The sequence below is a fragment of the Mauremys reevesii genome, linkage group 3 (assembly GCF_016161935.1).
Source record: "Mauremys reevesii isolate NIE-2019 linkage group 3, ASM1616193v1, whole genome shotgun sequence".
NCBI lineage: Eukaryota > Metazoa > Chordata > Testudines > Geoemydidae > Mauremys > Mauremys reevesii.
This window is the reverse complement of record NC_052625.1, coordinates 179,688,397-179,715,808: the sequence shown is the minus strand read 5'-3', so window position 1 is coordinate 179,715,808 and position 27,412 is coordinate 179,688,397. Positions and strand designations below refer to the sequence as shown.

Genomic DNA, 27,412 nt, shown 5'->3' with positions numbered 1-27,412 from the left:
ACATACTAGTACCAAATCTCCCTTTAGTGCCTACTGCCCCCTGTACTCTATTGTCTCCAGGTCACTTTGGAAGTGGGTTCTGTCTTTGTGTGTGTTTGCTTTCTCTGATTTTAGTATTGGCAGAAATATGACCATAGGTAAATTTGTGCCGCAAATACATATAGGAGATAAAGAGAGAAGTATTTGATTTATTTATATGAAGTTGATCACGTAAATGTTTTTGAAAATGCATGATGAGAGCAGTGTATTTTAAAGTCTCACCTGCTTGAACATAATGGGCATGTTGCAGTTGTGAGAGAAGCAGCTCTGTGGAGTTCTCCTGTGGTGGCGCAGTTTGAGAACTGCTGCAAGACTGATTTTGAAACATGATGGGACTCTAGAACTCATTTTGCTGGCACGTTAATATATATGTATAAACTTAAGTGCCCATTGTAACACCGATCTCATTTAAGCCTTTTGATCTGATTCCAGAGCTCAGCGTATAAACATCAGAGATGTTCGTAGCAGTCCTTTTCTGCAAGCTTTGAGTATTGTACAGCTAGAGCACTTTTTCTACAGGCCTATGCAAGCAAGAATGTTTATAAAATGCTGCTGCAATACATTTTGTGATTTATTTTTTTCCAAGTGGGTCTCTTGATTGTGTTTAAACAGCTACAAATTTCTCAGGCCACTGCATCGTAATAGTAGAATGTCTGAAATCCTGGCAGCCCGTCTCAGGATTGTATACCTTTTCAGAAGTGCTGCCTTTAGGCTCACATCACCCTTGGTTGGCTATTCCATTATAGGCCTTTTGAGCTTTTCCAGTGAAACATGGGACAAGCCTGAAGAGCCACTGCTCTTGTGACCAACCTCATAACTATAAGATACCCTTTCAAAAGTGGTCAGATAGTCCTCTAGATCCTTTTAGGTTTTGCCATCTTAGCATCTTTCCATATCAGAACATGGCAGACTTCTGTCCCTTTAAGAGCCTTGAGAATTGCAGCCTATTTTGGGGGTTATTAGCTGTTCTGTTGTTGCTGTTCTGCCTAGATCAGGTGTCTCCTGCCTTTGATTTTTGAACCTTTTTGCTACGCTTCCAGCTGGAATCTTTGGAGTTCCTCTGCTATTGTATAGCTGTCCCCTCCTCTGTCTCCACATAAGCCACACAATAATGCCCTCACTTGTTCAGGTAAGGAGTCACCTATTAGCCCAAACCAAGTGATGCTGGTGGGCAGAAGAAACACTTGGAAATTTGTAGGAATGGTGAAGTCTCCTCTGGCTGAAGGAAACTACACACCCACAATTGGTCACTCCGGTCTCTGGTTTACGAGTGCTTGTGGATTCCTCCCTGATGCTAAGCTCTTGCATCACAGCATCCACCAGTAATGTTTCTATCATTTCTGGTTGAGTAGGAGATTGTCCCATCCTGGCGGATGATGACCTCACCCTCATCTATACTACAGCGATGTAATATATTGGCCATGAGGCAATCAGCCCTTAGAAATCTCCAACTAGTACAGCACACTGTAGCACATTTCAACACAATGGTCTATCATGGACACATCAGACCTGTCCTTCGCTCTCCACATTGACTTCAAGTTCTTACTCCTTATCTTCAAGTTTCTCTTAGGGAAAAAAAAATCACCTAATGCTTTGGGATGGAGACTGTGGCTTACAATTAAGCTCCGTTGGTACAATGGAACTTTTTGGCATATGGGTGAAATACATCTGAATGGGAAATAACACTTTTCTTGGGGGCCAATCCAAGATTGGAGCTAACTGTTCCCACAGAAACTGAGACCCATCACAAACCTCACCGCCTCTTGCTCCAGGTGCAAGGCACATTCCTTCAATCTTACTTTTGCCAACAAACACATAGCAATGTGTACATTTAAAAAATAAAAACAAAACACAAGATTACCAAAACAAAACACAAGAAAAATTCTTTTATCTGTAAATCTAAATCAATGCTTTGCCTAGACTTGTTTTTGCAGATATTGGGAAATTGTGTTTAAATCAGTTATTGGAAACTTTTATAAGTGTTTAAATACTGATCCATTAGTCCTTTTTAAAATCCCCAATCTAGCCAGGGTAAGAGTCTTTCTCAGACAGATTGTTTTATAGACTGGAGTCTGCAGAAAAATACTGTATCATTCCACTCAATCTCTCATAAAAACTGCCCCTGTTCCAGATGATTGTAGATTAGCAAACGTTTTACTTATAAAAAGGCTCCAAGGGTGATCCAGGTAACTAGACCAGGAAGCCTTATATCTGTATCTTGGAAATGGAATGAAATAATAATTAAAAAAAGCTGGTAGATCATGATATAATAGGGTCTAACCAGCATGATAGCTGCAAAGAGAAATATCTCACTAATTTCTTAGAATCCTTGGAATGTGTCAATAAAGTAGAACCAATAGACAAGATTTAGACTTTCCACAGAGTCTTACACAAGGTCCTGGACAAGAGGCTAATAATGAAGCTAAGTAGTCATTAGGTTAGAGGCAAAGTATTATCATAGATCAAAACCTGTCAAGCAAGAGTGGGATTAAATGATTTTTTTTTCATTGCAAAAGTTACTAGCAGCTGCCTCAAGGTTCCCAACTAGGTCCCCATGTTTAATGTATTAATGATCTCGAAAGAGGGATAACTAGTGAGGTAGCAAAATTATCAGATGCCATAAAATTATTTACATTAGTCAGGACGAGAGAGAACTGTAAGGAACAGAAGAGACCTAAACAAGCCAGGTGAACGGGCAGCACAATGGCAACTTGAAATTCACTGTCAGCAAATGCACATAAGATGTACAAGTAGTTGGTGGGGTTCTAAATTAACGATCAATCCTAGAAAGGGACCTGGGGTCCATTTTGTCAGGTTGCTGCTTATTTGTCTCCTTTCTAAGGTAAACAGTCCCATATTTTATCACTCTTTCTATGCCCTTGATAGTTCTTGTTACCCTTCTCTGAGCCGCCTCTAGTTCTGCAATATACTGTTCAAGATGGGGTGACCAGTACTGTAGACAGGATTACAAACGAGGCTGCATGATTGATTTATATAACGGCATTATAATATTCTCTGTATTATTCACCATTCCATGCCTTATGTATCCTAGCAACTTGTTAGCTTTTTGACCGCAGCTGTACATGAAAGTTTTCATTGAACTAAGTATATGGACCCCAGGGCTTATAAAATAATGAATGATGGAGAGAAAGTAGATGAGGAAATTGTTCTCCTTGTTTCATAATGCAAGAACAAAGGAAAATTCAATTAAATTAAAGTGAGAAATTCAAAAACAGTAAGAGGGGAAATACTGTTTCACAAAATGTGTCCTTTTTCAAGTGCTGTTCCCTAGGTGTATTCCACACATGGAGACACCTGTGCAGCATGCGCCTGAGATCAGACAGTTCTAGTAGGTTAGTGTCTGTTGATTCACACCTGCACAGTTGCTTGTGCTCTAAACCGAGAGTACAAGGGGCAGTGCAGACCAATGCCTCTTCAGTTCCTTCTTACCACCGCATGGCCTGAGTCAGAATCCTCTGTGTTCAAAGCTGCCTGTTTATCAGTGGTTTGAGCATTCCCCTGCTAAACCCACGGTTGTGAGTTCAATCCTTGAGGGGGCCGTTTAGGGAACTGGGGTAAAAATCTGTCTGGGGATTGGTCCTGCTTTGAGCAGGGGGTTGGATTAGATGACCTCCTGAGGTCCCTTCCAATCCTAATATTCTAACCTGTAAATATGTTGTAAATAGTTTATTATTCTTCGTAGTGTTACTATTTTAGTCTAATTAGTGTAGCTTGGTTCTCCTCTCCTCGGGAAGCCTTTCCCCATGGACAGAGACTATGCCCTGAATCCCAGGACTGCTGGCAGTTTAAGACCTGCATCTCCTGCCCCTTTGTGAGTGATGAGCTCCAGCGTTGCTTTTACTGCCTTGGGATGGTTTTTTTACTGCCTTGGGATGGATGCATTTTTGCTAGTACATTCTGTTTTTTTTTAAATAAGAACCTTATTACCTCCCCTGGACTTATGCCGCTCGGTGCGAACCCAGTGGTGTAATGAGCTGTCTGAAAAGACTGAACTGTGCTGGAGAGAGAGGGGAAGGGGTTCAAATGTCCATATCTGTAAGATGTAGTCCATGTATTCCAGGGGTGATGAAATCAATGGTCCCAAATAGGACTAGGGGTTTGAATTCAATCCCGAAATTTGCCAGGAGTGAAGGGGGTTCATAGCAGTGGAGTTGCATGCAATCCTAACAGGCTGTATTGGAAGCTATGGATAGGCACTGAGCCACACAGACACTATCACAGCATCCTGTTGATTCCTTCATGAATTCTGACCCAATCCTGAGTGCTGATTGCTGCAAAACTTTTCCTGTAGCAGAAACTCCAGGGAAGGGTGTATTTTTCAGGGCCATCTTGGTAGCTCACCAGCCCACTCCACTCAAAGATGCGCTGTTCAGTCACTTTGGTGGCATACACACCTGGCTGCTTGGAATAATATCACTTCTCTTTGCCAGTCTGGCATCACAAGAACTGTAACATCCTCCAAAATGTGCAATTCCTGAAATGATAGAGAAAACTTATCTAGTATGGTGAGGCTATCAACCTCCCCACAACTCCAGTTGCAGGGTCTGGGGGGTGGAGGGAGAGTTGTGATTTTTAACTTATTCTCTCAGCACTTTTTTCACTGTGATGAAACCAGCTGTGCCCAAGGAGTTTATGGTCTGAAGCAGCCTTCTGCCAATATATTGAAGTTCAGTTTTCAAAAAGTAATATTTTCTGCCCTTGAAATTCCAAAATGTTTTTTTCTGTGATCCGTCACTGGGCTATTCGAGACAATAACCCTCCATGTCTTGTCCTAATCCAGGACTCTCGCCCTCTACAAGCTATAATATCGCCAACGCTCCCCCATACTGCAGAAGCCTGGCTCATCATAGCTTCTTGCACCATTACAAGAGGAAGCATTTCTGTGCACTTACGCTGACATTCAGGCCAAAGCCAATAGGCAGTTTGAGTACCAAAGGCAAAGGGATGTGCAGTAAGAGGAAAGACAAGGCAAGTGAAAAGACTCGGAGGCTGGCTTGGCAGCTTGAGCACAGGGTAGCAGAACAGGAGCAGGCATTTGTTTGCAGTTCCTGGAACAGGAATGGCAGTGAAGGGAGAAAGATAGTGTGCAACAGGGCTACACTTGGCACTAGCAGCTCAAAGCCGCAGCGCGCTGGCGCGCGCAGTAGTCAGCGCCCCAGCGCGGAGAGAGAGAGAGCAGCTGTCCTGTCTCCCTCCCCCTCCCCCTGGGGAAGAACGGCAGGCGCGCGCGGAGAGCCGGCAGGGGGGGGGCTCACACTGGCGCTTAGCGCAGCGCGCTTGCAGCGCGAGAGGGTGTGTTTTTCACACCCTGCCTGCGCGCAAAATTTTGCAGTGTAGCCAAGCCCTAGAGAGAAGTGTGTGAGCAGCTGCTGTCTCTAATGGCCATATACCCCTCTGCAGTAACCTGGCCTGCATTCCAAGAACAGCTTGGACAATTGCATTGCTGGGTGGGCCATGCAATCAGGCCCTATGAGCAGTGGGACACGGCAAATGAATCTCGTGCAGTCCTCAGTGCTGAACCTCTCCCTTCTGGATGCCTCCCTCTTGCCCCAGCCCCAAGTGTGTGGCAAAAGTGGCAGGAATGGCAAGGAGAATGGGGGGCCAGGGGACATTCAGTAGTAATGACGGGCATTGTCTTGTACATAGTTCCACCGTTTGTACTTGTTTAGGCACTTTGTGCTTGGTTACTTGAAAGCTTTTTGTGTTGCTGGTGTTTTGGTGTAATGGCAGCTGGCTTGCCAGGCAGTGGTTTAATAGTTTACTTTTCCAATACATGTGAGAAAAAATTATAAAGAAATTTTATTGCAACACATCAGCTAATGTGTTTTTCAAGTGATAAAGGTCAACACGTGATCAGAGACAATTGGGGGGTGTATGCAAAATCCATGTCTCAATACAGTTATATACATAAATCCATACGGTTTCCCCTCTGCCCCTCATTTCATAAGCAGTCATGTCATTCAGAAATACAGTACATGGCAATCAACCCCCCTCCCAGACAAGCAATCAACACCTTCCTCTTCCATTGGCTCATACAAGCATCCCTGATTTCTGTTGCTGGGCTGCATCCAGCCCCAGCTGTGGTAGGTGCACTTTCTGGCTGAGTACTGGTTCAGCTGCCCCTCACTGTCATAGGTCCATTCAGCTTCACAAAGATTGTGCAGAGCACAGCAAGCTACAGTAATGCAGACAGCATTGATGACAGTGAAATCCCACGGGCAATGTCTACAGACCTGTTTGGATTCCAATCTGCCAAACGCACATTCCACCACCATTCTACACCTGCTGAGAGTGTAATTAAATCTTCTTTTGTCAGGGCCTCTGAGATCAGGGTACAGTTTCATAAGCCAAGGCAGAAGGAGGTCTGGGGAGGGGATCCCCCAGAATAACACCGGGGACAGTAACTTTGTTTATGACAATGTCATGTGGATGGAATAGTGTCCCAGCTTGTCTACGAAGGTAGGCACTCAAATGTCAGCAAACCCTGGCATTGTGAACTTTCCAGAGCAGCCAACGCTAGCCCACCAGGCGGAGGACAAACTATGGGCACAGGAGTCCCATCAATGGCCCTGGCGCAGCAAAGCCAGCAATTACTTCAGGTACATCTTTTATGCCCACCACTTTTTGGAGTAAGCCACATGACTGGTTACTTCAGAAAACCTCTGCCACCATTTTCCTACAGTCAACTTTCCAACACCAAACTTGTTAGTAATGGACCTGTAGCAGTCTGGGGTAGCCAGATTTTAGGTGGTTATAGCAACCTACTTGTGGCCCAGCATGGCTGCCCTCATGCACATCTTTATGCTGGGCAAGCTGTTTACGGTGCTCCAGAAGCTTTCTTCATGCAAACGTTCTGGACATTGCTCGTCATCCCAGGTCTGCATGACTATGTGGTCCCAACCAGTCTATGCTTGTGACCCTGCCCCAGAAGTACTGATCTGCATACGGGTCAGTGGCTGTACTGCATACGGGTCAGTGTCATGAGCAGCATCAGCCAGTTCGAGTCTTCCATGACTGTCACCTTCCTTCTCCATCATTAAATCTGTCAAGTGCCTTTGGTAGGTCAGGAAACACCACTAAACTTCCCACCAATGTCTCATGGAATCTCTGTTTACTTCCTTACAGAAAAAGGAGCAAAAGCCCAAGTTAGAAAAGTTCTTGAAATGGCAAGTTCTCCATGTTGCTGGGAGCACTCAGACCAAAATGGCAACTCGGCAGGATGTGTTGACGGCCTGTTCAAACTTCCTGTAACATGCAGGGTGGACAGTCTAATTTTCCAACACTGCACCATGAACAAACAGCCACATTTTGGGAGTTTGGGATACACTTGGTTGGACTTGGCAGTGTGGATGCTAGAGGTCTCGGTTTGGCCCTGGGTTAAAAAATTCTTAAGCTAGGGGTGGCAATCAGTGTGCTCAAGACCTGGCTTCTCAAACGTGGATCTGCTGACTTGAGTCCCATTAACCCTGGGATTATATTGCAGTGTGGACATACCCAAGGGAGCCATCACTTGAAGAAGAAATGGAGAGGTTACTTACCCGTACCTGGAGAGTCCTTGAGATGTGTGGTCCCTATTTGCATTCTACTACCCACCTGCCTTCCCCTCTGCTTTAGATCATTATGATTTGTGGTAAGAGCAGAACTGGAAAGACCTCAGTCTGCACTGCCTCTTATACCCTCAGTTCGGAGCATGAGGAGAGCAACCATGCAGATGTGGACCAATGGACACTACTTGCTAGAAATCTCTGATCTCAAGCACATGCTGCACATATGTACCCAGGTCTGGAATTCAGATAGGGACCACACCTCTCAAAGAACCTCCCATTAAAGGTAAGTAACCTCAATTTAAGAGGTAGAACTCACTGCCACAGGAAGTCATTGAGGCCAAGACTTTAACAAGAGTTAGACTGGATATGGATACAGATATCAAGAATATCCAGAGTTGTCATAACAACAAATTTTGGATATTAAACCTCATGCTTTAGGATTTAACCAATCTCTGATTAGGCTGAGACCTCTGTGTGGGCAGATTATCCCACATCGGCCGACTGTGGGTTTCTTACACCTGCCTCTGCTGCACGTGATGCTTGCAACTGTTGTGACAGGATACTGTCCAAATGGACCTCTGCTCTGACCCAGTGTGGAAATTCCTAAGAGTTTTCAACTTTTATTGAAATTGCTTTGGGCATCTTAGAGAAATTAATGACTCTAAATGATCTGTGAGGAGTGACCAGATAGTATGGCCTTTTAGAAACCCACTGCTCAGTATATACTTGGAGTTAGAAACACTGCTTAAGTTTCAAAACTGACTGTAGAAAAAAGTTCAAAATTGCTGTTTAAGAATCAGAGAGATGCATGAATGAAATAGTAGCTATTCAAAGAAAAAGCCTAGGGTCAGATACTGATACCTTTATTCATACTTAGTAGCACCTTGCTCCACTGATTTCAGGGGCGCTATTTGTGCTGTTAAATTACTATCCCACTTGGGTAAAGATTAAAGGCCAGATTCTGATGGTTAAAGTTTAATACCCTTCCCAAAATAATTATGAAGATATTTTAATAAACCAAGATATGTGTTGCACTCCTATGATGCAAAATTCACTCTGAAATCTAAAAACACCCATGGATTTACCCTAAACAATGAAATAACATTGCCCTCCATTAAGACAATGTCCTTTGCCAAAATGCCCCCTTGCTTGAATAGTCTTAGTGAAATAATATCCAAAATATTTCACTCTGTATAAATGTTTGTTTGTAGATGCATTTTATAATAAGATTTTACAGATGAGTAATCCATCAGCATACAGGTTTTTTTTAATGTATTGGTTATAGAACATAAGGGAGCTATATTAATTGAAATATGGGTCTTCATAATATATTCTTCCCCCCCCCCGCCTCCCCCACAAACAGTCCCTCTGAATTGCAAAGCAAACCACTTGCTACTTTTGCCTCTCTCCTTTTTTTCCATAAAGATGTAATAGCACTTCTCTTAGTGTTGTTACGTAGACAATGTGCTTTGTGTCTGAGCTCAGTAAGCCCAGCTTTTATATGCTGAATAGAAGCACTGCAAGCTTCTATTATTAGCTTGTAGGCCTTATGAGCCTTAAGCAGACCTGTTGTATCAACAGAGGAGACAATCTACATTACAGTCTCCAAAATATATACCCGTATATTAGAATCTAAGGCTTTTGCAGTAAATATATATTTAAAGCCCATTTACTGGAGCCAACAGAATCCCAGTTGTTTAAGCATTAATGCAACTGGTTGGATAAACATAAAGCTCTTAATACAAAGTGCTGCTTTAGTTATTTTGGCTCTGAAACTGAACAGCAGAATCTCTGGTTTAGCTGATTTTTCTCCCTCAGCCTCCCTAAATCCACATCTGACACTTGTTATTGTTTTCTTTTAATGTTTACTTCCTTCTTCTGTCTCCCTTTTAATAACTTTTCATCTAATTTTAGGTATAGCTTCCCCTTTGCCCCCTTTTTTTAAATTTTGTTTGGGACCTATCCTGGTTCCAATTCTGTCCCAGTGGCAAAATTCCCATGGACTTTAATAGGACAGGGTTTGGTCTCGTATGTGTACATATAGGCTTGGAACCCTTTTATTTTCACTTTCCTGTTCATTCTTTCTTCATTTTTTGTGTTATTTCTTCTCTGCTTACATAGTGCTCTTTGGTTGTGACCTATAGCCTACGCGTATGAAATACTTGTGCACAACCTCAGGTACCTCTAGCTAGTTTATTAATACAGCCCTGACTCGGGGAAATAGGTGAATTGTATACACCAGAATAAAAACGACACTGGTTGAGAATGCCCATATTGTAATGTAAACTCTTACATACTTTTATTTCTCTCCTTCAACATCCAAGAAGGAGAAATATTTATCTAATTGCTAAATTAACCTTCAGTGACAATCAGGTGTGCACGTGCAGCAGATTATTACAATTCAGTATAAATGAAAGAGAGAATCCTAGCAAGAAAAACCTAGTGAAATCTAGCATGAAGGCTCCCATGCCTGGACCAGTGTCAACCGCTATAAAAGGTTTGGATGAGACTGTAGTGTTAACTAAGCATTTATTATAATTATTTATTAATAAAATTATTTTACACTACAGTCTCATTTAAACCTTCTCTAGTGGAGGGCTCACGCTAATGCTTCCACAGGTTTAGCTGGGCCAGTTGGAATATGGATAACAGTTTAATTTTCCCAACTGTTACAGTATAGGAGGCTATAGTACTTACCTATGGTACAGATGTGTGGCATAAACTTGAGGTTAACACATTTTTAATACTTTAAAGAGTAAAGATGTAAGTTTTCTGTCCAAAAGAGCCTCCAATTTGAAACAGAACAGCTCTTTATTTCTAGAACAACGTATTTGGTGGTGGTTATTGTTATATTGCAATAATCTGCCCAATAAGTGCCAGGCACTTTCCAAACAGAGGAGGGCACAATCTCTGCCCTGCAAAGGGTACACTAGAATGTGTGCTTTATACACACATTTAAATAGTTTGCAGTCTGAAATAGTATACAAGCAAAGGAGGAGAAAAGGAGCTATCACAAGGGTATTCATCCCAGAATGCCCCCAGTGCATGAGTGTGAGAAAGAAACTAATCCACTAAACTACTTTGAATGTAAGGGAGGAAATGAAAATTATTAATAAGCTAGAACTGATTTCTGGAAGAGTGGGTTGTAAGGAGTTAGAAGTTGCTTGGTTGGATAAGTAGATAGAGAGGGACCAGGTGTAATGTGATAAAGGTTCAAATCAAAATTGGGAGGAAACACCAAGGGCAGGGGGAAATGAGAGTTCAGATGGAGGAAGAAGGAGGTGGCAAGATTATCCAAGACTTTGTAGATGGGGAAGAGAAGCTCAAATGTGATGCAGTAGGAGACAGAAAGTTATTTCAGAGACTGAAGGAACAGTTGACCTGGCAAGATTGATCGGAATGAAAGCTGACTTCAGCAGTAATATTTTGGATAGACATGAGGGGGAAAGAGTCAGGAAGACTACACTGGAAATTGAGATTAATCAAGACAAAGGAATGAGCACTGCAGGGAAAGTGTTTCACCAGTGGGAACAATGAGAAGAGGACAGATTTTGGTGATGCTAAAGAGGAAGGAATCTGACTTCATGAGAGGCTAGACATGCAACTCTGTCACCACTGAGTGACTGGAGGTGCAATCTTCCTTAACAGGTTTCAGAGTAGCAGCCGTGTTAGTCTGTATCCGCAAAAAGAACAGGAGTACTTGTGGCACCTTAGAGACTAACAAATTTATTTGAGCATGAGCTTTTGTGAGCTACAGCTCACTTCTTCGGATGCATAGAATGGAACACACAGACGGGATATTTATACATACAGAGAACATGAAAAGGTGGAAGTATGCATACCAATAGGAAAAGTCTAATCAATTGAGATGAGCTATCATCAGCAGGAGGGAAAAAAAACCTTTTGAAGTGATAATTAAGATGACCCATAGAAGGTGTGAGGAGAACTTAACATAGGGAAATAGATTCAATTAGTGTAATGACCCAACCATTCCCAGTCTCTGTTTAGGCCAGAGTTAATTGTATCTAATTTGCATATTAATTTGAGTTCAGCAGTTTCTCTTTGGAGTCTGTTTTTGAAGTTTTTTTGTTGAAAATTGCCACCTTCAAGTCTGTCACTGAGTGGTTAGAGAGGTTGAAGTGTTCTCCCACTGGTTTTTGAATGTTATGATTCCTGATGTCAGATTTGTGTCCATTTATTCTTTTGCGTAGAGACTGTCTGGTTTGGCCAATGTACATGGCAGAGGGGCATTGCTGGCACATGATGGCATATATCACGTTGGTAGATGTGCAGGTGTACGAACCCCTGATGGCGTGTCTGATGTGATTAGGTCCTATGATGGTGTCACTTGAATAGATATGTGGACAGAGCTGGCATCGGGCTTTGTTGCAAGGATAGGTTCCTGGGTTAGTGTTTATGTTGTATGGTGTGCGGTTGCTGGTGAGTATTTGCTTCAGGTTGGGAGGCTGTCTATAAGCGAGGACTGGCCTGTCTCCCAAGATCTGTGAGAGTGAGGGATCATCTTTAAGGATAGGTTGTAGATCTTTGATGTGCTGGAGAGGTTTTAGTTCGGGGCTGTAGGTGATGGCTAGTGGTGTTCTGTTATTTTCTTTGTTAGGCCTGTCCTGTAGTAGGTGGCTTCTGGGTACTCTTCTGGCTCTGTCAATCTGTTTTTTCACTTCAGCAGGTGGGTATTGTAGTTTTAAGAATGCTTGATAGAGATCTTGTAGGTGTTTATCTCTGTCTGAGGGATTGGAGCAAATACAGTTGTATCTTAGAGCTTGGCTGTAGACAATGGATCGTGTGGTGTGTCCGGGATGGAAGCTGGAGGCATGTAGGTAAGTATAGCGGTCAGTGGGTTTCCGGTATAGGGTGGTATTTATGTGACCATCGCTTATTAGCACAGTAGTGTCTAGGAAATGGACCGCTTGTGTGGATTGGTCTAGGCTGAGTTTGATGGTGGGATGGAAATTGTTAAAATCATGGTGGAATTCCTCGAGGGCTTCTTTTCCATAAGTCCAGATGATGAAGATGTCATCAGTGTAGCGCAAGTAGAGTAGGGGCGTTAGGGAACAAGAGCTAAGGAAGCGTTGTTCTAAGTCAGCCATAAAGATGTTGGCATACTGAGGGGCCATGCGGGTACCCACAGCAGTGCCACTGACTTGAAGATATATATTGTCCCCAAATGTGAAATAGTTGTGGGTGAGGACAAAGTCACAAAGTTCAGCCACCAGGTTAGCCGTGATATTATCGGGGATACTATTCCTGATGGCTTGTAGTCCATCTTTGTGTGGAATGTATGCATACTTCCACCTTTTCATGTTCTCTGTATGTATAAATATTTCCTGTCTCTGTGTTCCATTCTATGCATCCGAAGAAGTGAGCTGTAGCTCACGAAAGCTCATGCTAAAATAAATGTGTTAGTCTCTAAGGTGCCACAAGTACTCCTGTTCTTCCTTAACAATCTATCTTGTCTCCCTTGTTTGAACAATGTGTGTGAGGCCTCTTGAAATCATTTCTAAACATTATGAATACAGTATAATCAACATGCTGTTGATACACAATTGTGGGTATCCTGTCACTTGTGGGTCCTGCAAGTTCCCTTTCTATCCTGGTAAAGTGATTAAACTGTATTGTCCTCTAGATGTGTGAAGGGGAAGCGGGAGGAGGAATACTTTACTCTAAACTCCGGGAAAACAGAACTCTCACTTCTCTGCAGATATTGTCCATCTTGCTCACTCCTTTGTGGGACTCCAAGTAGAGGGAATTAGTTTGACACTGTGAGTCACTTTCAACTATGATAGGGAAAGAGCTGAATGAGGAAAAAAAAGTCATTTGTAGAGTTGGTCAAAATGTTTCCATCAAAACTTTTTTTAGTTGGAAAATGGCTTTTTGATGAAAATGGAAATCTTTGCAAAAAATTCAAGTTTAATCAAACTGAAACAATTTTTTCCCAGTTCAGAGAAAATAATTTTCTGATTTGATCTGTTCATTGTACAAACTGCACTCAGTCTCCAAGATAGAATATTGGATTTTTCCACCCAGCATGCAATGTAATTAGAGCTGATAAGAAAACTCAAATAGTCACACAAACACGCTCAAACTTTTTGTTTCAATTTTCATTGAAATTTGGACTCATTAGGAATTTTCCATCCAGCTCTATGGAATCACAAGATTTGTCAGTCAGGGTTCATATATTCCAGTTGGCCACTAAGCTTCCTTAACCTCCCAGAACTGTCTTCACAGGCACTTCCTGCTGGATTTATGTATCCACCTTCTTGTACTGTCTGCAATAGAAAAATGACCTGTTGTTGATAGTGGTGGTTATCAACAGGTTCCCCCGGTCTGCCCTCAGCTGGTTGAAAACAGTTTGTGTTAATAGCACAGTAGTCCAAAGCAGTTACAGGAAGTTTGATAGGAAACCTCTTCTCTTCTGTATTTCATGCTGTCTGTACCTGTTTTGTCCTAGCAACTAAGTGGAATGTAGAGGGGATGAGTTGGTGACAACCACTATCAGCACTGTGTTTTTTTGCTAATATAGGCAGGAATTGGTGACAACTAGCCCTGATAAGCTAGAAGAGGGGATGATTTCATTTTTAATCACAGGAAGTTGTGGCAACTCTGATAACTACTTGTGGCAGTATTTTTACCTCCAGCTTGCTAAGCATTATCCAAGGTCCAGCCGCATTGTGACATTGACAAATCTGGATTTATTAAATTCAGTAATTTCAAGGCAGCTTGACTTATGCACCAAAATAGAAAAAACACTTAAAAAGAAAGATTTAGAGAATCCATTGTTGTGCAACATGCTTATACAATCAACAAGCTTCCATTACACTGAAGTTACATGGTCTCTACAGATCTAAATGCTTGTCTGTTAATTAGAAGTGGGTCCAAGCCTAGCCACAAAAATACTGATCAGGATCCCAAACTTCTCCAAAGTTCAAAGGTGGTTTGAATCCAGAGCACGAACCCATCTCAACTATTAACAATAGAAATAAAAGGACATTGTCCAGTACTCTTACAAATCTTTAGTGTAGCACCTTCCTAAAAGCTTGAAAATAACATTTATCCATTTGCTTTATCCTGTTCCATTTGACCAGTCATCATTTCTGAATGGATCAGAAGCCAATATTATGTTGTACCTTCTCAGACCGCACCCCAAAAATTCCTTTTTCCGTTCCAATCTCTCTTTTTAGGCCTTGTCTACATATACATGTTGTACCACTTTAACTATAGTGGTATAGTTAAAGTGCTACACCCCACCACCCAGCCCAGTGTGGATGCAATTATAGTCATCTAAATATGGTAGACTAGTATGACTATTCTGATACAGTAAGGGGCATAACTGTATCCAGGCAAGAGGTGGTACCAGTAGGACTGGCGCCTATATTCAAACCAGGATGATTTTCGCACTCCAGAGAGAATTGGCTACAGCTTCCATAACTTTCTAACAGAAGAAAGCTATTGTGAGAACTGCATTATAACCATGGTACAAATGCATGCAATACTGGCTGAACTGTATCATGGATTGACTAGCTTGTTTTAGCTGTGCTACCTAGACATGCTTTTCTTTAAATTAAAAATAGACATTTGTTGGGTGCATAAGAAAGCCTGCCCAAAGGCAGAGAAGTAATTTGAGCGACCAGTACTTCAAATTATATTGGTTCTTACGGACGTTGGTTACACTAATTACAGGGTTCCTCCCTGCAAAGTATGAACTATTACTGAATCACTTCTCAGATTTATTGCACACAAGAAGGCTTTCATCCTACGTGCGCAGGGCTTTGAACTGTTACTGAATAATTTTTCATTTTTTTTCAGGCTTTCATTCCCACCTTTTCTCCCTCCCACCTCCCGCAGATCTTTTCCTTTCCACCTGCATTCTCGATCCTGCAGTCCTGATGCAGGCAAAACTCCCACTGATGTCAAAGGGTGGTTTGCCTGTGTCAGGATTGGGCCCAGCACGTAGGTATGTTGTGAGGCAAATCACACTCTCCGATTTTCCTTTCTTTCTTGCAGGGTGGAGATAGATATTGTTCCATTGAGGCACTGCACCTATTGGCTGGAAGTGAGGACTGGGAGTTAGGAGCCCTGAGTGTTAATCCTAGCTGATTTGCCTTGTTGGTACCTCTGTTTTCCCTAGGATAAAACCCTTCCCTACTTCAGGAGGTTGATGAGCTTTCCAAACACGAACTGAACTGCACTTTTAGATCTTTAGCAGAAAAGTGCTTCTGTATCAGAGTGCAAAGGATTATAAACGTGCTCTGACATCTCTGCAATGATCTCCAGGGTAGCCTTCTAAGCGTGTTACGCAGATGTGGGTTATTGCTGATGCAGCAGGGCAGGTTTTTTCCCATTCTGTTGCTCACACTGCTTAGCAGACATCTTTGGCATTAAAGGTCTAATAAATAATTCTCAATGTGGTGTGCCTTGTACAGAACAGAGGAAAAAAGACATTCCCTCCCCCCAGGAGTTAATAATCCAAATAGAGCCAGTACTTCCCAAAACATGTGGGTGCCTCCATGATGGTTTCTGAGTATTAATACCGTGTACACCTTCCTCCTTGGAGAAGTGCAGCTGTTTGGAGCAGCTTGCTTTTTTCATAAAAAAAAAAAACCCTGTTAAAACCAGCAACTAGTGTTACTTGCAACATTAGAGATGATTAGAGCTGAGATAGATGGGAGACGTCTGTATTTTTCAGCTGGTTTGCTCTGTGCACTTAAGAGCACTGTGTATAGTCAGTGTCACTGTTTTCCTTGGAGAGTAGGTTCCATTTCCCTGGTTGGTTGTGGGGGTCTTTCATACGGCAACAGAGGAGAGAAAAGCAGGCTGGGTGGGTTTTTTTGGTTTGTTTTGTTTTTAAAAAGGCTAATGGGCTTGCAATACGGAAAAATAGCAGAGGGCTCCAGGGCAGGATTAGCCCTGTGATGGTTTTCAGTTCCCTCTTGGAAATTCACTAAATGTTGAGTTTATGGTGACCCTTTAAAGTGCTCTAGGAACACTTATTTTGGATGGATGTGTGATAGCCTGTGTGGTCTGCGGGAGAAATGCTGTTGCCCAGAGGGCTGTTCCTTTGCAGAGATGCTTGTCTGTTTCATGGACAAAGCAGGAGTGTGCCAGGGAGCTCAAAAGAGGCCAGCACCTTTTGTTCAGTCATTTAGAAGAGCCCTTCCAGTGATACTGGGCTTTAGGACCTGTATATAGCAGGAGCTTTGATCTGCCCAATCTAAGCACAGAACAGGCAGAGGAAGTGAGAAGATCAGGCCTACAGTGCTAGATGTGATTCAGTCACTGTTGGGCAGAAACTCTTCCATTGTCTTTGCCCTCTGGCCACAGATGAGAGAGAGAAGAACCAATTTCCAAGAACCTAGAGCTCCCCCTCCTATGGCCTCCAGCATTGGGAAGGGGAAAGAAACACTCAAGACTGAAGATGTCTGCTTTTCTCACATTCCACACTCCTGTTCTGTAGTCAGTAAACAGGAGGAGCGCTGCTAAGAGGAATCTGGGAGTTGTGGTGGATCACAACCTCAACATGAGTCAACCATGCTATGCTGTTGCCAAAAAAAATAAAATAAAAAAAAATGCAAATACAAGCATAGGTTGCATTAATAGAGCATAGCATACAAGTCATGGGAGGTGATAGTACTACTCTATTCGGCACTGGTTAGGCCTCACTGGAGTAGTGTGTCCTATTTTGGTCACCAATGTATAGAAAGGATGTAGAGAAACTGGAAAGGATCCAGAGGCAACTGACAAAGATGATCAGAGGGATGGAACACAAGCCATCTGAGCAAAGGCTGAAGGAACTGGGTACGTGTAGTTTGGAAAAGAGGAGATTAAGGGGGTATATGATAGCAGTCTTCAAATACTTGAAAGGCTGCCATAAAAAAGATGGAGAAAAGTTGTTCTCTTTCACCACAGAGGGCCAGACGAGAGGCAATGGGTTCAAATTACAACACAGTAAACTTGGATTAAATCTCAGGAAAAACTTCCTAATTGTAGGAGCAATAGGACAATGGAACAGACTGCCTCGAGAGGTTCTGGAAGCTCCTTCAATGGAAGTTTTCAAAAGGAGGCTTGATAGCCATCTGTCTTGGATGGCTTTGAGACAACAAATCCTGCATCTTGGGAGGGGGTTAGACTAGACCCTGGCGGTCCCTCCTAACCCTGTGATTCTATGAGAGAAGAACCTCTGGATGTTGCAGGGAAAAAAATAGGATAGATGGGGCTAGGGAAGAAACTGGCAGCCTGTCTGAAGAATGCAAGTAATGGAACTGGCTTGCTCAAAGCCCTGTGAGAAAGAAATTACAATACAATAATCAAGACTGCTGGTCCCATGGACATGTGATGATGTTGCAAGTTCCTAATGGGATAGATAGTCACAGATTAAGCAGTTTCATAACATGTGTGACACGCAAACTTGCCACGGTTGAAATTGAAGCAGTCTATTAACTGAGTGTTGTTAAGTGACACTTAGGCAACCTTATTTCTAGCAGGTCTTCACTTTGCACCTTTAATAATGTTCTTTCAGTGCTGTTTTTTGTCTTGGATTTATTATTTAGACTGCAGTAGCATCCAAAAGGTATAACCAGCAGACACTTTCCAAAGGGAAAGGCCCTGCCCTGAACAATGAACAACCTAAAGGGGAAAAAAGATTAACAAAATTGAGAACTGTATTTACAGTCAAAGATTAATCAAGTGATAAAGTAATTGGCATAAACATAACAAGAAACATTAACAATGACAAAATATAGGAAGAGTAGACATCTGTGAATGTGCACATATTCCCGTAATTAAAGTCCTATCCAAAAAGATTCCTGACAAGCTCCTGCAGAAAGAGGCTGTGATTTCTGCTATCCTGTATTTTACCAGTCATGCAGTGCTTGTCTCTTATCTTGCCAAGCTAGCATAACTGCACCTTTAACGCCCAGATCCAGCTAATCAGCCCTACAAGCATGAATATCCACTTTCTCTGAAGACTGTTTGACCACAGACTCTGAAGCCTGGACAACCTACCTCCAGGCACAGTAAAACTCCAGACCCAGACTGACTATACAAGTTCAGAAACCAGAAGATGCACTCTATGCCTGCTTCATTGCATGTTACGAGCCAACTACACAGTGTGCCAAGTCTACCACAGTGTTCACCACATATAAAATATTAATAACATCCCGACTTTGAACTACAAATAAACCACTTCAGTGCAATTCCACAGATATAAATCCTGTTCCTATAGTGATTGCCAGCAGCTACTCCAAGGCTATTCATGCTGCTCATGCCCTGCAAAATCTTGATTTATCTTTCCCTATTGGACAAGGCCTTTCCCTATAGGTGGCAATACAGTGGAATACAATGGAACTCATTCACAGCACCCTTTGTTACCTGGGGTTCTTTCAACCCAAAGCGCTTGGTAACTTTTACTCTGTGTGAGGAGGTGTCAGGGGAGACACAGCCATCCGACCGATACATGGCTGGCACAAACAGGACAATGCAAGAGTGCTTTCACTTAAAGCTAAACTTTAGTCTCAAGCACTTACACACGTCTGCAACAGGTTAATAAAACACCCCCAACCCTTGATAATTACCAAAGCTGAGTGTGGCTCTCAAGTGATACTGCGGCAGGCTTCCAGTGGCCAAATCTTCCATCTGCTGATAGGGACCGTAAGATGTATCCAGAGGGAGAGTCCAAAAAGAGTCCTCAAACGAGTCCAACTATCTCAAGCTTTTTCCCCTTATTTATACATTAGTAACAGAATGACATGTTCCTTAAAGAAAACTTGTTAAGCAAGCAGTTCCAATGGGCAAGCAAGAGGCTCCTTCTGATTATTGATTAACCAGGTGTGGGTTTTTCCAGAGTTTGCAACCTTGAGACCCCAATAAACATTCCTGGGGTACATCCTGCTCTTCTAAAATGCATATATCAGCAACTTCAACACAATTCTTATCAGGAAGGACATTGGGTCAAGCTGCCCTTTCTGAGGCACCCAAAACTCCCCCTTCCCCCCAGCTCCTGCTTTGGTCAAGCTGAGATTGCTGAATGGCCAATTTACAGCTAGGCTGCCTTTAACAATAAGCCATAGTGGTTTCAGGCACTTTACTGGTTTGCCAAAGTCTCCCTGTACACCTTCATGTGAAAATATCCCCAAATGCTGCTTCACTGATCACAGCCTCTGAAACAAGGAGCAGGGAGATTTTAATATTACTGCTATGGAGTAGGCCTAGCAGAGGAACACTGGGAGGTGAAAGGTTGTACTTATGAAACAAAGCCTAGCTGGAATAAAGCTAATCCTCCTTGTACTTCCCTTGACGACAGTGTTCCTGCAACTACTGGAAAATTGAGCGGAATATTGGCATAACATGTTCAAATAGAGCTGATAAAGTTGATTTGTCAAAACCAAAACATCTCATGGGGAAAGTACCAAAACTTTTGTTAGCAAAGGTTTCTCATGTCCAGGAGAGGGAGAAAGAAAGGACTTGAATCTGGGTCTTCTGCATTGCAAGTAAGTGCCTTAGGCACTAGGCGCTTAGAGTGTAGCTCTGTCAAGCTCTGCTGTTCAACTTGTTCATCATCACATAAGAATGAAATACTCATGGTGCATGTGCATGCAGAAAGAGTGCAACTCTGTAACCCAGTAGTAAGGGTCTCAGTTGGGATACAACAGAGCTGGGTTCAAGTCCCATGTCTTTGTGATTCAGAGAATTTTTGAAATCTTGAACATTTTTGCTGAATGGGACAATCATTTCCTGCCTAGCTCTATAAATAAGTCAGCCTAATAATAAATCCCTATCTTGTTCTCTTGGAGAGGAATTGTATCTAAAAGTTTGGTTTAGGGTCTGGGCCATTGCATCATGGTTGCAACATGGCAGTGAAGTACTATCAGCTTATTCGGGTATATTTCTGTTGCAGCTCACAGAACTAGTGAAGTAAGAAGATTAGATTTCAGCCTGCTGGGGTTTGCTTAAAGGCAGGGGCGGCTCTAGAGCCCAGCGGGGCAAGCACCCGCCTGGGGCGGCCCTTTCCCAGGGGGGCGGCACGCTGGGCCGGTGGACCTGCCGCAGTCATGCCTGCGGGAGGTCCACCGGAACCCCGGGACGACCGGACCTGCCGCAGACACGACTGCGGACGGTTCGCTGGTCCCGCGGCTCGGCTGAACCTCCCGCAGGCATGACTGCGGCAGCTCAACCGGAGCCGCCGGATCAGCGAACCGTCTGCAGCTGCGGGAGGTCCAGCTGAGCCGCGCGACCAGCGGACCCTCCGCAGTCATGCCCGCGGCAGGTCCGCTGCTCCCGCGGCTCGGGGGCGCCTCCCGGGCATGATTGCTTGGGGCGGCCAAATTTGTAGAGCCGCCCCTGCTTAAAGGACTACTTAAGATTCTTGAAACAGCTTTTGTTGCAGCTGGATTGTGAGATTATTATTAAGTTGTCTAACACTTCTCACACACATTCTTGTAATGAAAAAGCAGATCTCAAAAGATTAGCTAACATGCAATTTTATAAAGTTTAAAAATTGTACCAACACCAGGCCATTTTTTTTTTAGTGTAAGCTGCAACTTTTTCATTTGATGCTGAGGTTTTTCCCCTTCCATTTAGATTTCATCATAGATGGAAGAATGTGTATTGTTTCTTTAAATTTATAGAACGAGGAGTATGGGTATGTTTCTAGGAAGAAGTTCTACAGTGAAGCACAGAGAGACTGAATAATAGTCTTGGGGCTAATTCCATAGGTGCTGAAACTAAGGGTGCTGCCGCACCCCCTGGCTTAAAGTGGTTTCCATCATATACAGGGTTTAAAGTTTGGTTCAATGGCTCTCAGCACCCGCACTATACAAATTGTTCTTGCACCCCTGGATAATTCTGCTTTCTTTTTTGTAATAAAGTTCTTTGGTGAATGATAGAAGAAAGATTCTTCCCTGAGTCTTTACTATTATTACATAGAATTATAGAAGATTAGGGTTGGAAGTGACCTCAGGAGGTCATCTTGTCCAACGCCCTGCTCAAAGCAGGACCAACACCAACTAAATCATCCCAGCCAGAGCTTTGTCAAGCCTGGCCTTAAAAACCTCTAAGGATGGAGATTCCACCACCTCTGTAGTAACCCATTCCAGTGCTTCACCACCCTACTGGTGACACAGTGTTTCCTAATATTCAACCTAGACCTCCCCCACTGCAACTTGAGACCACTGCTCCTTGTTCTGTCATCTGCCACCACTGAGAACAGTCTAGATCCATCCTCTTTGGAACCCCCCTTCAGGTAGTTGAAGGCTGCTATAAAATCCCCACTCACTATTCTTTTCTGCAGACTAAATAAGACCAGTTCCTTCAGCCTCTCCTCATAAGGCATGCGCCCCAGCCTCCTAATAATTTTCGTTGCCCTCTGCTGGACTCTCTCCAATTTGTACACATCCCTTCTGTAGTGGGGGGACCAAAACTGGATGCAGTACTTCAGATGTGGCCTAACCAATGCTGAATAGAGGGGAATAATCACTTCCCTCAATCTGCTGGCAATGCTCCTACTAATGCAGCCCAATATGCTGTTAGCCTTCTTGGCAACAAGGGCGCACTGTTGACTCATACCCAGCTTCTCCTCCACTGTAATCCTCAGGTCCTTTTCTGCAGAACTGCTGCTTAGCCAGTCGGTCCCCAGCCTGTAGCAGTGCATGGGATTCTTCTGTCCTTCTGCACTTGTCCTTGTTGAACCTCAGATTTCTTTTGGCCCAATCCTCTCATTTGTCTAGGTCACTCTGTATCCTATCCCTACCCTCCAGCATATCTACCTTTCCCCACAGCTTAGTGTCATCCATGAACTTGCTGAGGGTGCAATCCATCCCATCATACAGATCATTAATAAAGATGTTGAACAAAATCCGCCCCAGGACCAACCTCTGGGGCACTCCACTTGATACTGGCTGCCAAATAGACATTGAGCCATTGATCACTACCCATTGAGCCCAATGATCTAGCCAGCTTTCTATCCACCATATAGTCCATTCTGCCAATCCATACTTCTTTAACTTGCTGGCAAGAATACTGTGGGAGACCATATCAAAAGTTTTGCTAGAGTCAAGATATATCACATCCACCACCTTCCCCATATCCAAAGAGCCAGTTATCTCCTCATAGAAGGCAATCAGGTTGGTCAGGCATAAATCCATGTTGACTGTTCCTGATCATCCTCCTCGCCTCTGGACCCTTTAAATCCAATCTCTTTGTTCAGGCTCCCAAATGAGCCCTACCCTCTTCCTGGGGTTTATGCCACTTTACCTGTGCCTGGTAGGGGAACCCAGGCCCACCCACTACTTCAGGTTCCAACTCAGGGACCCTCTGCCCAGCAGCCACATATCGCTCACCTCAATCCATCGTTGCTATTTCCCTGGGCCTCTTCCTACTGGGCCCTTGTATCTCCAGCCCTGCCTCAGGGACAACATACTCAGGTTCTTGTCTCCGCATTTCCTGCTACGTGACGTCAGCCTGCCATACTTCTGTCTGGTTGCCAGGCCCCACTAGCCAGAGAACAGCACCCCTCTGAGTCCAGCCAGGACATCTCTTTTTATCTGCGCCAGCAGGGCCCTGATTGGCTGTTGCTAGCCACTCTAGCCCTTGGAGGACCAGGCCTCTTTAGTCTCCAAAATGGCTGCTCTGGACAGTGGTCTCTACATAAGCTTGGAGGACCTACCTTTGCTGCTCTTTCCCTCTCAGCTTGCTGCTTCTTGCAGGGGGACTGTAATAGGACCACAGAGTCCCCAGCTGCAAAGCCTGAATACACCCCATCACACACTTACAATGGGGACTGAAGATGAAATAATTTGCCTTCACTGAGTGAGGAAATAAGAGTAAGTATATTCTTTAAAAGAATGCTGGGCGTTCAATGTTCAAACATAATAAGCCAATGGGTGTCCTTTAACTGAAGGATACGGAGGCCTTGACAAATCATGGCCATTATTAGAAGCATTGTGGTATTGGTAATGAATTCCAAACTTTTGTGATAGTCTAATTTAAGTATTGCTTCCAGCCCCAATTGCTTGCAAGGGAGTGGACTAATGGACAGATGAGCACTGATTTCTAGGAGAGCTCTCCAGTAAAATGGCTCCATATTTCTTCTACTGAGCTACAAAATAATCCCATGTCCGGCACTAGAGAAAACCCTGCTTACCTGCTCCTGGGTTCACAGATCAGAACAGCACCCCCCCGCAGCATTAAAGATTTTTTTAATGATTTTAATGAAATAAACACTACTGGGAATTGTGTGATTATGGGACATGTTAACTTCCCAAATATAGATTGGAAAACAAATGTTACTAATAATTGAAGGGCCTAGATCAGGGGTCGACAACCTTTCAGAAGCGTTGTGCCGAGTCTTCATTTATTCACTCTGATTTAAGGTTTTGCGTGCCAGTCATTCATTTTAACGTTTTTAGAAGGTCTCTTTCTATAAGTCTTTAATATATAACTCAACTATTGTTGTATGTAAAGTAAATAAGGTTTTTAAAATGTTTAAGAAGCTTCATTTTAAAATTAAATTAAAATGCAGAGCCCCGCAGACCGGTGGCCAGGACCCAGTTAGTGTGAGTGCCACTGAAAATCAGCTCGTGTGCCGCCTTTGGCACCCGTGCCATAGGTTGCCTACCCCTGGCCTAGATTTTCCTGGATGTGATAGCTGACAGATTTCTTGACCAAATAGTTGCCAAATCTATAAGAGATGATGCCATTTTAGGTTTGCTATTGATGAGTAGCAAGAACCTCATACAAGTACTGGTCGTAAGGGATAACTTTGGTTGGAGTGATCATGAGCTCGTTCAGTCTAAACTAAATGGAAAGATAAACAAAAATAGATCTGCAACTGGGGTCCTTGATTTCAAAAGGGCAAACTTTAAAATTTTAAGGAAATTAGGGGATTGGACTGGAGAAATCAAGGATCTGAACGTGGAGGAAACTTGCAATTACTTTAAGTCAAAGTTAAAGAAACTTTCTGAAGCCTGCTCCTAAGCAAGGGGTAAAAATTCATAGGTAAGGTTTGCAGACCAAGCTAGATGAGCAAGCATCTCAAACAGGTGATTAAGATAAAGTAGAAAGCCTACAATTAATGGAAGATGGATAGATCAGCAAGGAAAGCTACCTCTTAGAGGTCAGAAAGTGTAGGGAAAAAGTGAGAAGTGCCAAAAGCCAAGCAGAGATGGACCTTGCAAGGGAAATTAAAACTAATAGTAAGAGGTTCTATAGCTATATAAATAAAAAGAAAACAAGGAAAGAAGAAGTGGGACCGCTAAACATTAAGGATGGGGTAGAAATGAAAGATAAGCTAGGCATGGCCCAACACCTAAAAAATACTTTCTCAGGTTTTAATAAGGGTAATGAGGATCTTAGGGGTAGTAGCAGGGTGGCTAATAGGAATGAAAATATGGAGGTGGAAGTCAAACTCAAACTGCTTAATGGGACTAAATCAGATGGCCTGGATAATCACCATCCAAGAATATTAAAGGAACCAGCATATGAAATTGCGAGCCCAATAGCAAGGATTTTTAATTAATCTGTAAACTTGGGGATCAGACCCTATGACTGGTGGATTGCTAATATAGTACCTATTTTTAAGAAGGGGGTGGAAAATGATCCATGAAACTACAGGCCTGTTAGTTTAACCTCAATTGTATGTAAGGTCTCAGAACAAATTTTGAAAGAGAAAGTAGTTAAAGACAGAGCAGTAAACAGTAATTGGGATAAAATACAACATGGTTTTACAAAAGGTAGATTGTGTCAGACCAACTCGATAGCTTTCTTTGAGAAGTTAACTGATTTTTTAGACAAAAGAAATGCAGTATTAGATTTCAGCAAGGCATATGATACAGTGCCATATGGGAAACAGTAGCGTAGCTAGTGGAGTGCAGAGGAAGCAGCTGCTTCCCCTCAGCACATTTTCAAAAAAGCCACGCCTTAGCTGGGGTTAACATGGTGCCAGGGGCGGGGCCCACGCTCCGCTCTGAAGCTTGGCCTGCCCGGCTTCCCCCAGCTTGCTGCATACCCTGCCCCCACCAATCAGCTGTGTCTCCCAGCAGGAGGGAGACAGCTGATCGCGCGGCAGGGAGTGGAGGGGAAGAACTGAGCTTCAGCAAGCTGGGCTCCTGTAGGCAGGCTTTGCCGGCTTCCCCTAGTGTGCTGCATTGGACAGAGCATTGGTGGGGGTGGAGAGGCACATCTCCTGGTCTCCTGTGGGGTGTGTTGTCCCTGCTTGCCCTCCCTGCCCAGGCAGAGACGCCCGCCTCTCAGAGAGAGTGGCCATGTAGTGTGCTTGGTTCCCCCTCCCTGGCATCTGGGTGACTGCCTTTTAGGGGGTGAGGGGTGGAAGGGAAGAGGCAGTGGGGAAGGGATAGAGATGGGGGGGTAGGAGAGGAAAACTGAGACTATCAAGGGAAATCTTCATAGCAGTACAATCTCTGCCTGGGGGGTGTGGATGGAATTGTCTCCCAAGGGAAGGCTGGAATGAACTGTCTGCTGTTGTAGTATGTGTTTAGTTTAGTCCATGTGCTCTGGCAAACACAAGTCCAGGCACCCATGGGCGCCGACTTATATGGGCTCCTGGGGCTTTAGCCCCAGGAATATTCACAGACAGGGGCTCTGCTCCAGCAATATTTGGAGCTAGGTTTTTCCCCTGCTGTGCTGCCGGCAGCCCAGAACCTTTTAAATCCCAGCCGCGGCCGGGAATCAGAGGGCTCTGGGCTGCCCGCCGCGGCGGGGAGCCCAGAGCCCTCTGATTCCCGGCCGCGGCTGGGATTTAAAAGGCTCTGCGCTCCCCGCGGTTGCAGGCAGCCCAGAGCCCTTTAAATCCCAGCCGAGGCCGGGAATCAGAGGGCTCTGGGCTGCCTGCTGCGGTGGGGAGCCCAGAGCCCTCTGATTCCCGGCTGCGGCTGGGATTTAAAAGGCTCTGCGCTCCCCGCGGTTGCAGGCAGCCCAGAGCCCTTTAAATCCCAGCCGCGGCTGGGATTTAAAAGGCTCTGCGCTCCCCGCGGTTGCAGGCAGCCCAGAGCCCTTTAAATCCCGGCCGCGGCTGGGATTTAAAAGGTTCTGGGCTGCCCGCCGCAGCAGACAGCCCAGAGCCCTCTGATTCCCGGCCGCGGCGGGGATTTAAAGGGCTCGGGGCTGCCCGCCGCAGCAGACAGCCCAGAGCCCTCTGATTCCCAGCCCCGGCTGGGATTTAAAGGGCTCTGGGCTCCCCACCGCAGCGGGAAGCCCAGAGCCCTCTGATTCCCGGCTGCGGCTGGGATTGTGGGGAGCCCAGAGCCTTTTAAATCCCAGCAGCGGCTGGGATTTAAAGGGTTCTGGGCTCCCCGCCGCAGCGGGCAGCCCAGAGCCCTCTGATTCCTGGCCCCGGCTGGGATTTAAAAGGCTCTGGGCTCCCCGCGGTTGCAGGCAGCCCAGAGTCCTCTGACTCCCAGCCGGGGCTGGGATTTAAAGGGCTCTGGGATCCCCGCGGCTGCCAGCAGCCCAGAGCCCTTTGAATCCCAGCCTCTGTCTGCTGATTGCCCCCTCCCCAGACCCCTGCCCCAACTGCCCCCCAGAACCTCCACCCCCTATCTAAGCCCCACTGGTCCTTGTTCCCCGATTACCCCCTCCCGAGACCCCTGCCCCTAACTGCCCCTTGGGACCTCAGCCCCTATCTAAGCCTCCCTTCTCCTTGTCCCCAAGGACCGCACCCCCTACCTGTCCGCTGATAAACCTCTTAGACTCCCATGCCTATCCAATTGCTGCCTGTCCCCTGACTGCCCCTTCGAACCTCTGCCCCATCCAACTCCCCCTGCTCCTTGTCCCTTGAC

General features: G+C 44.4%; 1 long non-coding RNA gene across 1 annotated transcript in view; it reads right to left on the bottom strand.

Annotated features, from left to right (window-relative positions):
• Window positions 1-23,120, bottom strand: part of LOC120401797 — a 57,452-nt gene extending 34,332 nt beyond the window's left edge. The window contains exon 1 of the long non-coding RNA XR_005596740.1: window positions 22,958-23,120. This is a non-coding gene — a long non-coding RNA (uncharacterized LOC120401797). The remainder of the gene's footprint in view (window positions 1-22,957) is intronic.
• Window positions 23,121-27,412: the final 4,292 nt, after the last annotated feature.